Source organism: Mangifera indica, chromosome 10, assembly GCF_011075055.1.
Source record: "Mangifera indica cultivar Alphonso chromosome 10, CATAS_Mindica_2.1, whole genome shotgun sequence".
Lineage (NCBI taxonomy): Eukaryota > Viridiplantae > Streptophyta > Magnoliopsida > Sapindales > Anacardiaceae > Mangifera > Mangifera indica.
In genome coordinates this window covers 7,678,125-7,693,626 of record NC_058146.1, presented here as the reverse complement: position 1 = coordinate 7,693,626, position 15,502 = coordinate 7,678,125, and positions in this window count along the sequence as shown.

The window sequence follows — 15,502 nt, the reverse complement described above, 5'->3', positions numbered from 1 at the left end:
AATATTAAAAATGATTATTTTTTTACCATTGGTGTCCAATTTTAAATTTACAGTGTCAAATTCAACTATATTATATTATATGATTTTTATATATTTTTAAAAATATAAAAAAATCAAATATATTATAGAAATTCAATTAATCTCAATTTTTCCACTAACTATTTTAATATAAACACTCATGTTAATCCCTTTTTTTTAAAATAAAAGTTGTTTTTTAAATTTTTATTTATTATTTGTTTGTGTATATATCGTTACTTTAAGAAAAAAATATAATATAATTTTTTTATTGCAAGTCACACCTTAATAGTTTGGTATTTTTCATTCACACCCCTATGTTACGATGTACATTTTTTTTACTATTTTAGAGCGCGCAGGCTAACGGCAAACCGTATGACCCGAAGTCACAGGAGTCTTGTGTGACGAAGTAGAGACGTCTCAGTGTCAGCTATGGCCCACCTTGAATTCACTACGTGTCAACTGAAGAAACAGTTTCGCTCCATGCTATAATGTGGCTGGCTGGCTGTTAATCTCAAATGGTGTTTGGTAGGCAAGAAGACGATTATGTATGTATGTATATAAAATATTACATTACATGTACCTAAATACATATGTGTGGTCGACAAAACAGAAACGTTAGGTCAATATTGACAAAGATGATTGTAATTAATTATATTTGATCACTAAGCTATGAGATTTGATTTGCCCTTTCAGGGGTTGATTTGGGCATTTTATACCACAATAATAATTATTTTATTATTATTTTTTTTTTATTAGCACATGAGGACCAATTTCATCTAACTAATCACAAACACCATTTTCATAATAAATAAAAAAATAGAGCCCACCATAATTGGTATACGCGTTGTACCTCTGGCCCGCAAAATATTTATACTTAAAGCAGTGGTGTTAAAAATATTAAGTTGTTTGTGTTTAGTTCAACAACTCTTTAGATAGGCGAATTATAAACAGATTATTTAAATACTAATTAATGTACTAAATATCAACATAATCGTGGCAGAAAGAAAACAACTTATTAATTTCATTTGCCACGTGAGAGATGGCGTGTTTTTGAGATTTATTAAATATTTTGTGCAGTTTTTTAAATACCTTAAAATTATTAAAAATTTTAGAGATAATATCAAAATATTTTATAAAAATCTCATTCATAAGTAATCAAATCAAACTAATAAATAAATAGTTAAATGTTAGATATTAGTATTAAATAAATTTTATTCAGTCTTTTTTTTTTTTCTAAGTTACTCAATTATTAGCACCACACATTAATCCAACAATTTACCAAACGGAACCGTAATGATTTCTTAAGGATAATAAAATTAAGACCAAAGGATTTATTTCCACACAAAGATTAGTATTTTCTCAAGTTTTTATTTATTTGCTTTAAAAAATATAAATACCCACTCATCTGTAATTTTTTAAGTTATTGTTAAAAGTAAAATAATCATTTAATTAAAAAATTTTAAAAAAACTATTCTAATTGGTTTAAAAACTAACAATTTTTAGATTCCCAATCAAGGTTTAAAAAATCATCATTTTTCCCCTAAGGTTTTGATGACAACTCTACAATGATAAGATTTTCTCTCCCTCTCGGCCATCTCCTTATCGTCTTCATCGGAGGAGACACGAATTGGATTGGATGCAAGAAAAATATAGAAGATGAAGTGCATGTGGAAGAACAACAAAAGTTGAACAATGAGGAACAACCCAATTTTCAAGATAGTCGTATCATAGGGGTAATATTGGAAACAAATAATTTAAATTTTTTAATTATATTTTATTTAGTAACAACTTATTATAGGATAATTAACCATTCTTACAAATCATCTTTAGCGGTGTCTCTCATCTAAACAAAGCAATCTTTGATAGATTCAAGATTTTTTTTCTAAGGAAGAAAACCTCTACAACTATATTATTAATTAGCAAAAATTTTAAAAAACTTTTAACCCTAAATTAAGAGAGTGAAAAGGTAGAAAAAAAAGTGAAGATATATAAAGCATACCTGTAAGCAGATGTTGAGATCGAATTAAGTAATGTGATTTCATTTGTTGTAAGTCTCGTATACAACAAACTTATGAGATAACGGAGTAATTATAAGGCTAGTTGAAGTTTCATGTTCTAACATTAATAAGTTTTATTATTGACTGGTTGTATGTTCAATTGTTATTATTATTATTATTTGTATAATTAAGATCTCATCCGTATTAGTTATATGGATAAATTTGAAATACAATAATCAGACCTATAACCACTGTACTAGACATGTTCATTTATTTTTGATTGGTTGTAAGTAGGTTCATTACTTCGGAAAGATTTTGAAGCAAGTTTTTGGGATTAACTGATAAAAATAATAAAATGGGTGTAAAGAAATGGCAGAAGCAGCATGAATTGGGATTAAGTGGAAGTTTTCCTCCTTACAGAGCCTGTCTTACTAGATATTTTTAGATTATGCGTGGCAGCCACATGTAAGAGAAGCATACTTAAAAACAAAAATAAGCCAAATAATAAATTCAAACTTGAACAGCTACATCAATAGCCTAACCAGCACTGCATAGCGGATTATTCCTACTAAGAAAGTCATGACAATCACTAAAATTTAAGTCTATCTCTAGGGTTGAATTTAAATTAAATTTGCTCAAGCTTAAATTTAAGTTTAATTTGAATAAGTCTGAAACAAATTCGAGTAAAGTGAATTCAAATTTGAATTTCAGAGTTAAATATTTTTTAGCTCAAAGTTGAGATTTATGGGTGTTTGGCTTGCAAAATGTATGACTTTAAAAAAATTTCAAAATGAATCGATTAGATTAATACTATTTTGACTAATAGATATTAAAATAATATCGTTTAACTCATTTTTCACAATTATAACACCAAGTTAACTCAAGCTCAAACTCAAACAACTTTGAAATAAGTTTAAACTTAGTTTCTCTCAAATCGAATCGAATCAAACCGCTTTTGAGCTTAGGCATCTCGGATCCAGCTGCATCTAAGTCAAAAAATTTGCAAGTCACGTGGAACTTTAGTTTGAGCACTAATCAATGAACAAAAATACTAATTCCCTAAAATCAGTGCAAATAAATAAGATCAACTAATGTAAAACAGACGTAGAAATTATTCAAATTGTAAAAACATAAAAACTTTTTATATTTTATATGAACTTCACATTTTGAAACCTTCATGAATAAACATTTATATGAACTACAATTTTTGTTGGCAAAAATTAAAGTGTAAATGTAAGTACTAGCATTAATTTAAGGCTGAAAGACTTATTTCCATACAAGACTTAGTCAATCGCAAAACTTTTACCTACTAAATTTCAAAAATTCAAATATCCACTTGTCAACTATTAAAGTTAACAAAATTTGTTAGTATAAATGTATAATTGTCATTTAACCAGTAATATTAAAAAATAAAATTTTATCTCATTTTCCCACCTTAATTTTGAAACTAACAATTGCCCTACAACTTAGTTTTGAAATCTAACAATTACCTTGCAACTTAGTTTTGAAATCTACAGAAATTCGTCAATTACCCCGCAACTTAGTTTTGAAAACTTACCATTTCCCACCCTAAGGTTTCATATATTTCCTCCCTTCTTCGATGACTTTTTCTCCAATTGACAATTCATCTTCTTTCTCTATTGTGGACAATGAAGGTTAGACAACAAAGGCTAAAGACAATATGTCAACCCTTTGTCTTCATGAAGTGCTTCAAAGATCGCCTAAAAACGAAGGGCATCCAAAAATCTCTTCATCGTGCGCTCTTCGTCTTTAGACGATCTTCAGACGCCCTTCATCTTTGTCTTTGTCTTCATGAAGCACTCTGGACGAAGAGTAGTGGATGATGTTTCATGAAGAGAAGCAAACCATCTTCGAACAAGAGAGAGCAATTTTGTGGGGCCATCTTTGAACACACGTCAATTTGTCTTTGACCAATTCCACTGATCCGTCTGTCTTTGGGAGGTGGAAGGGAGCACTAACAGAGAAATAAGATGGGCTATCGGTTGGAGAAAAGTCGCTTGAGAAAGGAGGAAAGAAATAAAACCCTAAGAGAGAAATAGTAAGTTTTCAAAATTAAACTAGAGAAAAATTGTTAGATTTTAAAATTAAAATGAGAAAATAAGATAAAATTTTATTTTTTAATCTTATTAATTAAATGATAATTATACCTTTAATAATAATAAATTTTGTTAACTTTAATAGTTAATGAGTAGATATTTAAATTTTTAAAATTTTACAGTAGAGGAGCAATAGACTAAACCTTTGGTGTTAAAAAGAATAGTACAGAGAAAATGTGCAAAAGAATCTTGACTATTTTTCCCTATAACACAAATAAGTATTCTTACGCTACAAAGCTATTGACAAAATCAGTCTTAAAACAACCAAAAACTAAAACTTCGCAAAACATAAATGAAACATACAACAGAAAAAAAAGAACTGGATGTAGAAAGCTTATGAAGTTTGAGGCTTAAGATGCAATCTTCAGCTTCAAAAGCGCAAATGTAGAAAGAAAAACTTAAAATGAACAACAAAGAGAAAATAGTAAGGATCAAAGCTTTGAAAGAGTGAAGTAGTGGCAAAGAAAAGAACAATGGCACGCCATGACCACCTGAAACAGAAATCTTAGCAGCTCTACTTGGTCGCAACTCTTTCTCTTGAAATCAAGATAAAGGATTACACGGTAGTTATTTACACAAATTAAGAAAAGGAGCATTCTATTCAATATATTACATTTATTCCACTAAAACTTGCAAAATAAATTTCAATTGGGTTAGCAATAACGTTTTTTTTAAATTGAGGTTAGGTCTCAACCATAGCTCAGGTTCGGCCTTGAAAGCACCCATCAGCTTGCACATCTTCCTTATCTCATGTTAACGTGAGAAAACAATAACTTCTTATTATATCAAGACCCAACTGTTAATCTGTCTCCACGTAACGTAATAAAAAGCTATCGTATACTAAATCATGTAAGGATAGGCGACGAAGCTCTAAAAAAGGCCCAACCATCCTCTTTAAACATCTATCCAAAATCGAGTCTTTTTTTTATAATAATCTCTTTTGTAAACATTATTCATGCTATGTTAGAATACTTTTTCAAAGTCATCAATGGGTTGAATTGAACAAGATAAAAAATCTTCTTTCTGTTCATTCTATACTATTTTAATCAATACTATTATAGCTGAATTCTAATTATCGTTATCGTAGCCAATTTTACACAATTAGTTCATCTTTAAGGTTAGCATAACACAACCCAAGCAAGATATGACTCCTAAGTCCAAATCTACAGTAGATGATCTCCCCAATGTTACTTGACAAGCACATAACTCCATCCCATTTGTTGTGAATTGCAAGAATAATTAATTTAGGTTATTAGGATTTAGGCTAAGTAACCTTTTGACTCAATAGTTTGTTTGAGGTATTTAAAGGTGTTATTATAAATTTTATAAGGACCAAATTTCACTTTTAGGGACCAGAATGTACCTTTCTAATTTTACTGGATCGAAAAAAATTAAGCTAAACTTAGAAACTAACATTAATTATGCAATAAATTACAACCTCAAATGGCACTGAGAAATGAATATATATCTCAATATTCTACCTATTTATGAAGGTATTTATTGTTTGTACAATAAAATTATAAGGATCCATTTTTTATACATAAAAAAAAAAAAAAATATATATATATATATATATATATATATATATATATATATATATATATATATATATATATATATATATATATTTATATATCTAAAATGAGTACGCGTAATATTACTATGGATTATATCCCTTTCTTAATTTTACAACAATTTTCAGAAAAGATTCTATATTAATTCATATATGATAATTCTGACTAGGAATTAATACCTACTTTTTTTCTAAAAATTTTTGTAAAATAAAAAATGGGGACACGTTTGTTTTTACATCTTTCAACAGAACTGAGATAATATATATACTTTTATATATAAATAATGATTTATTACTATGTGATGAGATAATTTTAAATTAAAAATAAAATAATATCTAATCACATAATAATGTGTTATTATTTATATATAAAATTATATGTATTATTTATACACATAGTTTTATTGAAAAATAGATAACATATATTAAATAAGAGTAGTGATATGTGTAAATATTTTTTATATATAATTTAGATACACATATAATATGTCATCATATAATTAAATATTATATTATTTTTAATTCAAACTCATCAAATCATATAATAACATATTTTGTGTCTAGGCATATTTTTGTTGATTAAATAATTTAAACATGAAGCATGCATTTCACATGAAAAACCAATATTTTATTTTAAAAAATCAGTTGCAGGAAAATAAGATAGTTTATAAAAAATAAAATAAAATAAAATAAATTAGGTTTGGAATTGGAAAAAATAGTGTTAACAAAAACTCAAATTAAATTTGAAATTGGGAGTGGTTAGTCTTTAAAATGTGTGCCTCAACCATATAAAAGCAAAATAACAATAATAATAATAATAATAATAATAATAATAAAGATTAAGCCAGGCTTGAATAAGGATGGTCCAACTGATTATAATAAGCTTGGGCCTACTCTCTCAACCAACTCCTATTTCTTCATGACAACTCACACATTAACCAATAACACTTTAAAATTTTGTTGTTTGAACTCTTAAAATATTATATGAATAATTACAAACAGAAAATATATAGGGTTGTAAAATGAAAAAAAATTAGTAAATATTATTTATTTATTTATTACTTTTCAAAGAGATGAAGCAATGAGAATATCTAAGAAATAAGTATGGAATAAAAATTGTATTGACCATCATAGGACATAGGGGTGTGTATGGTCTAATTTAGTATGGTTTAAGAGTTTTTTAAATCAAACTGAAAAAATGATTTGAAAAATTTATAAACGAAACAAAATCATTTTAGATTTTAAACTAAACCAAACTAAATTAAAAAAATATAGTTTAATCCAATTTAGATTACATTTTAAACTTATTAAAATCACTGACTTCTAAATACATATTATGTAATAAATTTGATTGAATTATAGTTTTTTAGAACATGATAAAAACATATAAAATAAATATAAAATATATACATAATATATATATATATATATATATATAAAGAAAATGACAAAATAAATATGAAAAATAAAGTTATATACCTAATTATTTATTAAAATTTTTTAAAAAATTACGTATTTTAAAAAATACAATGTATGATTTTATCCAGTTTAAAAATCGTTTAAATCATAACTCAAAGTGAAAATTGTTTTTAAAAAATTTATCAATCCAAACTAAATTATTTTATCAATTAAATTATAATTTTTAAATAATTTGATTTAATTTTATAATTTAAACTAAATTATGTATGATAGTTTATAAGGAAATAGAAACAATTGTGTCAAGTGACATGCCTATTATTGGTTTTTCAATGGACTTTTCTATTTTCTTTGATATATGTGCAAATGATTTAGTATGATCAAAAGGTCAGCTAGATTATGATACAAAATTTGTGTTTTAAAAGGCATGTAACAGTTTGTAAATAAATTAAAAAATAAATATTATTATGCCTACTAATTTTACATATATATATATATATCATAATATATTAAATGTTATTTTATTTTTATTTTAAAATTATTTAATTATATGATAACACTTATAAATATATATCTATTTATGTATCAAAAATAGATATATATAAATTTATTATTAAAAAATTATACCATAAATAAAAAATTTTTAAAAATAATTTTTATGTGTAAAATTTAAGGTAGCAAAAGATAGTTCTTTCTTGCTTTCTTAAAGCAAGTTCTTTTAGGGGACCAATGAAAAGAATTGTGAGTAGAGAAAGCATGCTTTCTAATTTGTCTTGGGTTTGAAATGCCAAAAGTGTATTATGAAAGGGAATGTAACCTAACTCTTTGTGACTTTTGCTATAGAAAGTGGGGAAAAAAAAAGGGAACCCAGAGAGATAATGAAGTAATTAAAGAAAAATTAAACTTAATTTTCTCAAATAATTGATTGCATTACTAATGCCAAAGATGGGTCAAATTATATAGCTATGACCAAAAAGGAAAGGAAGACAGTTTGAATTTTGTTGTTTCTTGAGACATAATTAGTATTATTTTATTTTATATTTAATTTAATATTTAAAATTAAATATATATAATTTTATTGATAATATTAATAGAGTTTGCTCTCGATTTCTGTTTTAAAATTTTGTATTAGGGGCATTTATTTAAGAGTTTTCACACTTCCCTAGTTTTGATGATTATTTTAGCTAATAAATAGATTAAAGTTTCTAATTACTTTTTTATGTGAAGAATCATTTTTACCTTGGTACTTATTTCTCTTACTACAATAAGCTTTCAAAGGTGAATAATTAATACTTACAAAAAAGGAAACAAAATTTTTGCCTTGGGATTCCCTAATTGTCATCATTTACCCAAATTTAACCAGGATTAGTGAACAATCTAAATTTTCTTTCGAGAAAAAGGCAAGACAAACACAACCATATTTAGATAACAAAAATGAATTTTCCATAGACCAAAAAAAGCAAAAGCAAAATGGTGAAAAAAAAGTATAATAAGACAAACACAACCATATTTAAATTATCACTTTATGGATTTTTTTATCTAATCATCATCAAAATATTATAATTTGTTATTATTCGATCTAAAAAAATTAAATATATATGAAAGATCCATGGAATACCTTCATATTATAGTGTCATAAAAAATTTAAAATATGCATTAGAGATTTGGATAACAAAAAATTAAAATTTTGTTTTATATAATTATGATAATTAACTGAAAATATAAAATATATTTTTGTACTTTAAAAATTTATAGAATATGGAACATATATAAAATGGTAAAAATATATATTTAATATGGAAAACGTATAATATACATGCTTAATATATTTTGAGTTCAAAATTCAGAATAGTTTGTTTAAAACATGAGTTAACAGAAATACGAATAATTTACGTTTTTACTAACTAAGCTTTTAGAGGTCATTACGTTTCATCATCTACTCACAGAATGCTTACAATTAAATATATTTATCATTTTACAATGAATTATAATTATTGTATTCATCTAATAAAACCAAAGGAATCCAAAGACTCATGCAACAATAGAAGAAGGGTTCATGGTATTCAAAACGCGCTAATATGTACTAAAATCAACAGAATTTCAAAAGCTATGAATAGAATCGAAAAAGAACCTTAGAGCTAAAACCAGATGTTATGAATCATTCGATGACAAAGTTGCCTCAAGAAACAATGAGGGCTAGACAGTAGTCACCTAAAAAATCGAAAATGTTCTTGTTTAAAACACTCAAGTAAATTGACTTAATTGTGGTACAAAGGATAGGTATGTTTCAATTTGAATTTATGCAAATAACCCTTTTAGAAGGTTTTTCCGTTTGCGAAAGTAGAAAAAGTTTGTGGTTTAATTAGAGTCACTTAATCACCTCAAATGTCATACAACATTATTAAAATTACATCACCTCTTACGTCACATTTTATTAAATATTTCAAACTAAATACATATAATTTTATTATTAACAAAATTATAGATTGTTTTTAATTTTGCCTTAAAATATTGTACAAGAGGCATTTATTTAAGAATTTTCACACTTCCCTAATCTTGATTATTTTAGCTAATTAACAAATCACCAAACTCAATTAAAGTTTTCAATTACTTTTTTGCGTGAAGAATCATTTTTGCCTTTATACACATTTCTCTTAGTACAATAAGCTTCCAAAGAAAAGGTGAATAATTAATACTTGCAAAAAAGGAAACAAAATTTTTGCCTTGGGATTCCCTAATTGCCATCATTTACCCAAATTTAACCAAGATTAATGAACAATCCAAATTTTCTTTGAAGAAAAAGGCAAGACAAACACAACCATATTTAGATAACAAAAATGAATTGTCCATCAACCAAAAAAAGCAAAAGAAAAGTGGTGAGAATCATCTACTTTTCACCCTAGTTGGTAAAACAAGAAAAAAAATAGTATCAAAATTATACAGATATATTATGATAAATAGTAAAAAATATGTTTGTAAAAAAAGTCATAAAATTCAGATATAAACAATATATAAAACATGTATATATAGATTTAATATATGAGATTGTTAATAATATGTTTATAAAAATACGATATTATCCATCATAGTTTTAACAATTTTTATAGATCTCTTAGTTTTAGAATTAATATAACAGTTTACATGTAAAATATTAAATTGACTACTGAATTTAATATAACATAATATGTACTCAAAATTCAATTATCATAAAAAAAAATATTATTCCATAAATTTTTTTATCAAATATAAAATATTTAATTGGCTAGTAAATAGGCTTTAAATTTTCATTTAATGAATTTTTTATTAAATCATCATCAAAATATTATAATTTGTTAATATTTGAGTTAAGAAAATTAAACGTGTATGAGAGATCTATGGAATACCTTCGTATTATAGTGTCATCAAAAATATAAAATATGTCTTAGGATTTGGATAATTAAAAAAAATACTCTTGTTTTATATAGTTATGATATTATGATAATTAATTAAAAATATAAATACATTTTCGTACAGTAAAAATTCATACAAAATGAAAAATGTATAAAACAATAAAAATATATGCTTAATATGAAAAATGTATAATATATATGTTTAATATTTTTTGAATTCAAAAATTCAAAACAACATATTTAAAATACAAATTAAATGAGAACACGAATTAACCAGGCTTTTCATAGGTTATTACATTTCATCATCAAGTCACATAATGCTTACAATTCAACATATTCATCATTTTACAATAAATTATAATTATTGTATTCATCTAATAAAACCGAAGGAATCCAAAGACTCAAGCAGTAATAGAAAAAGGGGTTCATGTTTTTCAAAACACAATAATATGTACTAAAATCAAAAAAATTTCGAAAGCTAGGAATAAAATCGAAAAAGAACCTCGTAACTCGAGCTTGATGTTACGAATCATTCGATGATAAAGCTGACTCAAAAAACAATGAGGGTCGGATAATAATCATCTGAAAAATTGAAAATATTTTTGTATCAAAACACTCAATTTTATTTGCTAGTTAGAGAGAACACAGTAAATTAACTTCATTGTGGTATAAAGGATAGGCATATTTCAATTTGAATTTATGCAATTAATTTTTAGAAGGTTTTTCTAATTACGAAATGTAAAAAAAAAAAAAATGATTTTATTAAAATCTCTTAATCACCTCAATTGCCATACAATATCATCTAAATTATATTATTTTTTATATTTTATATTATTGAATATTTTAAATTGGGTATATATTATTTTATTATTAATAATACTAAAGATGGCGTATAATTTTGTATAAGAGGCATTTATTTAAGAATTTTCACACTTCCCTAGTTTTGAAAATTTTACCTGAAAAAGAAATCACCACACTCAATTAAAGTTTTTAATTACTTTTTTACGTGAAGAATCATTTTTACCATGATACTCATTTCTCTTAGTACAATGAGCTTCCAAAGAAAAGGTGAGTAATTATTACTTACAAAAAAGGAAACATAATTTTTGGCTTGGGATTCCCACTTGTCATCGTTTACCCAAATTTAACAAAGACTAATGAACAATCCAAATTTTCTTTAAAGAAAAAGGCAAGACAAACACAACTATATTTAGATAACAAAAACGAATTTTCCATCAACCAAAAAAAGTAAAAGAAAAATGGTGAAAATCATCTATTTTTTTAACCTGGTTAGTAATATGAAAACAAAAAAAAAAAAAGTATAAGAATTATATAGGTATAATATGACAAATAGTAAAAAATATATTTGTAAAAAAAAAGAATTATAAAATTTGGATACGAAAAAGATACGAAACATATATATATGGATTTAATAACACATATCATCAGTAATATATTTTTAAAAATATGATAATATCAATAATAATTTTAACACTTTTTATATATTTTTTAGTTAAAATTAATATAATAGTTCAAATATAAAATATATAATCGATAATTAAACCTAATATAATATAATATATAATCAAGATTCAATTATCATCAAAAAATTATTATTTTATAAATTTTTTTATCAAGTATAAAGCATTTAATTGACTATTAAACATATTTTAAACTATAATTTTATGAATTTTTTATCAAATCATCGTCAAAATATTATGATTTGTTGATGGTTGAGTTAAGAAAATTAAATGTGTATGAGAGATCCGTAGAATACCTTCATATCATAGTGTCATTAAAAATTAGGTTTTTTTTTTTATAATTATGATATTATGATAATTAATTAAAAACATATGAGATATTTTTGTACTTTAAAAATTCATAAAAAATGAAAAATCTATAAAACAGCAAAAATACATGTTTAATATAGAAAACATATAAAATACTCGTTTAATACATTTTTGTTTCAAAAATTCATAAAGGTGTGTTTAAAATGTAAAATAAACATAAATGTAAATAATTCATATTTTCACTAACTAGATTTTTCAGGGGTCATTACATTTCATCATCTATGCCAAAATCAGAGAGAGCAGAGTTGGTTCGACGAACTAGAGAAGCTCAAGAAAAGAAATGTAAAGAAAGAATAATTGTTTTTTTATTACTTGTATATACAATCTTTTCATACAATGGCTTATATACTGTAAATTCTAATATATCTTTGCTAACATAATAACAATTGTACAAAAAATATGCTTTGAGTAGAAGAGAATAATCTGCTAATCAATGTGAAATATGATTTCCAGGGATATGATTTCTAATAATCTGGGATATGATTTCCAGGGATAATGTAGGATTTTCAGGGATATGATATGATTTCATATGATTTCCAATACTCCCCCTCAAGCTTGTGGTTTGTAGATATTATAAACTCCAAGCTTATGTAAAAGGTAAAAATGTTGTCTTGATCCCAAGGGTTTGGTGAATATATCAACTAATTGTTTTATGGTTTGAATATAGTAAGGTTTTATTAATCCTTCCTGTATCTCGTCTCTCACAAAGTGATAGTCAATCTTTATAGCTTGGTTCGTTCATGAAAGATTAGATTGGTAGAAATATCCTTTGTTGCTTTATTATCACAATAAAGTCTAATCGGTTTTGAGATTGTCACGCCTCCTCTAACAAACCACGAATCCATATTATTTCACAAGTAGTTTTTGCCATTGCTTGGTATTTCGCTTCAACTGAAGAGAGAGGGTAGTGGATTGTTTCTTTGTTTTCCATGAGATAAGTGAATCCCTAAGTTTTACACAGAAGTCTATCAGTGATTTCCTTGTCATAGGACATATACCCCAGTCTGAGTCATAATAAGTTATTACTTTCAGGTTTTTATCTCGAGGGAACAATAACCCTAGACCCGAACATCCTTTCAGGTATTTAATTACCTTTAAGGCTACATCCATGTGAGACTGCTTTGGTGCATGCATAAATTAACTAAAAATTTAAACCGTATAACTAATGTCTGGTCTAGTCATTATGAGATAGATCAATCATCCCACTAGTCGTTGATATTCTAGATGATTCTGTAGTGGCGAGTTTTCTACTGTTTTGCTGTTATGAGTATACTCTTGACTGGTGAGTTTGATACTTTGTTCTATTGGGATGATACTTGGTTTGTAAGCAGATAATCTAGTGTCTACTATTAATTCCAAGGCATACTTCCTTTAGCTGAGGATAATTCCATCTACAGATCAAACAATTTCAATTCCCAGAAAATATTTTAGAGATCCTAAATCTTTTATCTTGAATGATTTATAGAGGTGACTTTTCAACTTCTCTATGGTGATTGCGTCATTCCCAGTTATAAGGATATCATCCATATAAACGACGAGGCATATGAATGAATTTCCTTATCTTCATGTGAACAAGGCATAATTGTGTCTTGACTATTTGAAACCTAGCTTGATCAATGCCTATGTAATTTTGGTGTTCCATTGTCGGGATATTTGTTTCAAGCCATATAAGGACTTTCATAGTCGACATACAAGATTCTCCCCCTGTCTACAAACTCCTGGTAGAACTTCCATATATATTTCTTCATTTAAGTCTCCATGAAGGAAAGCATTGTAAACATTTATCCGATGAAGAGACCAATCATGAGAAGTTGCAATAGCAAGGAGTGTGTGAATAGTAACATGTTTAATGACAGGTGACAAGGTCTCTTAGTAATCAAGTCATTCCTGTTGAGTGAACCCTTTTGCAACCAATCGAGCTTTATAATGTTCAATGGAACCATCAGCCTGATGTTTTATCTTGAAGACCTATTTGTAGCTTATGGGTTTTCTATGAGATGGTCGTGGTACTAAATCTTAGGTTTTGTTGAGGTACCGAGCTTCTAGTTTTTCTATCATCGTCTAATGCCAATGAGATAATTGAACTGCTTTTGAATATGAGTTTGGTTCAAAATGTTCAGAGATGTGACTGATGCAGGCTTTGTGCCCTGGAGATAACCTATCATAATTGATATATTGATAAATAACATATGGTTCAGATAAAACAACACAAACATAGTCAGTGCTCTAAATGAGGGGTTTTTTGGTTTGTGATGAATGTCTGAAAGAAACCTATGTAAGATCATCAGAAGTAACCGAAACATCCATGGATAATGATGAAGTTAGATCTGGAATAGGTAAAGGTGAATTAGTACCTTGTGTAGAGTCAGATCCTATCGATAGATCACTAGTGTTGTAAGATGATAGAATTACATCATACTCTTGTTCAAAGAATTTAATGTGAGTCATTGGTTGTGAACCAGTGGATGTCATGTCTTTAATCTCATCAGCAAAAGGAAAAACATCTTCATGAAATGTGACGTCTCTACTGATGAATAATTTATTTATAGCCATATCATATAGGCCATATCCTTTTTGTAGTGAAGGATATCCCATGAATACATAACGAGTTGCTTATGTGTCAAATTTGTTTGCTTGCTAAAGTTTGGTAAAGTAGTAGAGATAACCAAATACTCTTAAGTTCCTGATGTCTGGTTTCTTGCTAAAGGGAAGTTCATAACGTGTTTTTCCACCCAGAACTTTGGTTGGCATTCTATTGATCAGATAGGTTGTCGTGACCACACAATCTCCTTAGAACTTAGGTGGAATTTTGGATTGGAGTTTAAAGGCACAAGCTACTTCTAATAGATGTCTATGTTTTCATTCTATAGTACCATTTTGTTGTGGTGTGTAAGGACATGAATTTTCATGTAAAATTCCTTGAGAGCCAAGGTAGGTAGTGGTGGTGTAGTTAAAAAAATCTTTTGCATTGTCTGTTTGAATTCCCTAGATTTTTGTGTAGAATTAAGTTTGGACCATGGATACAAATTTCAAGAAAAAAGAATGTGTTTGGGCCTTTAAGTTTGGACCATGGGCACGTGAGAAGTCATCTACTATGAAAAGAAAATATTTGGATCTATCATAATTAGGTGTACTATAAGGT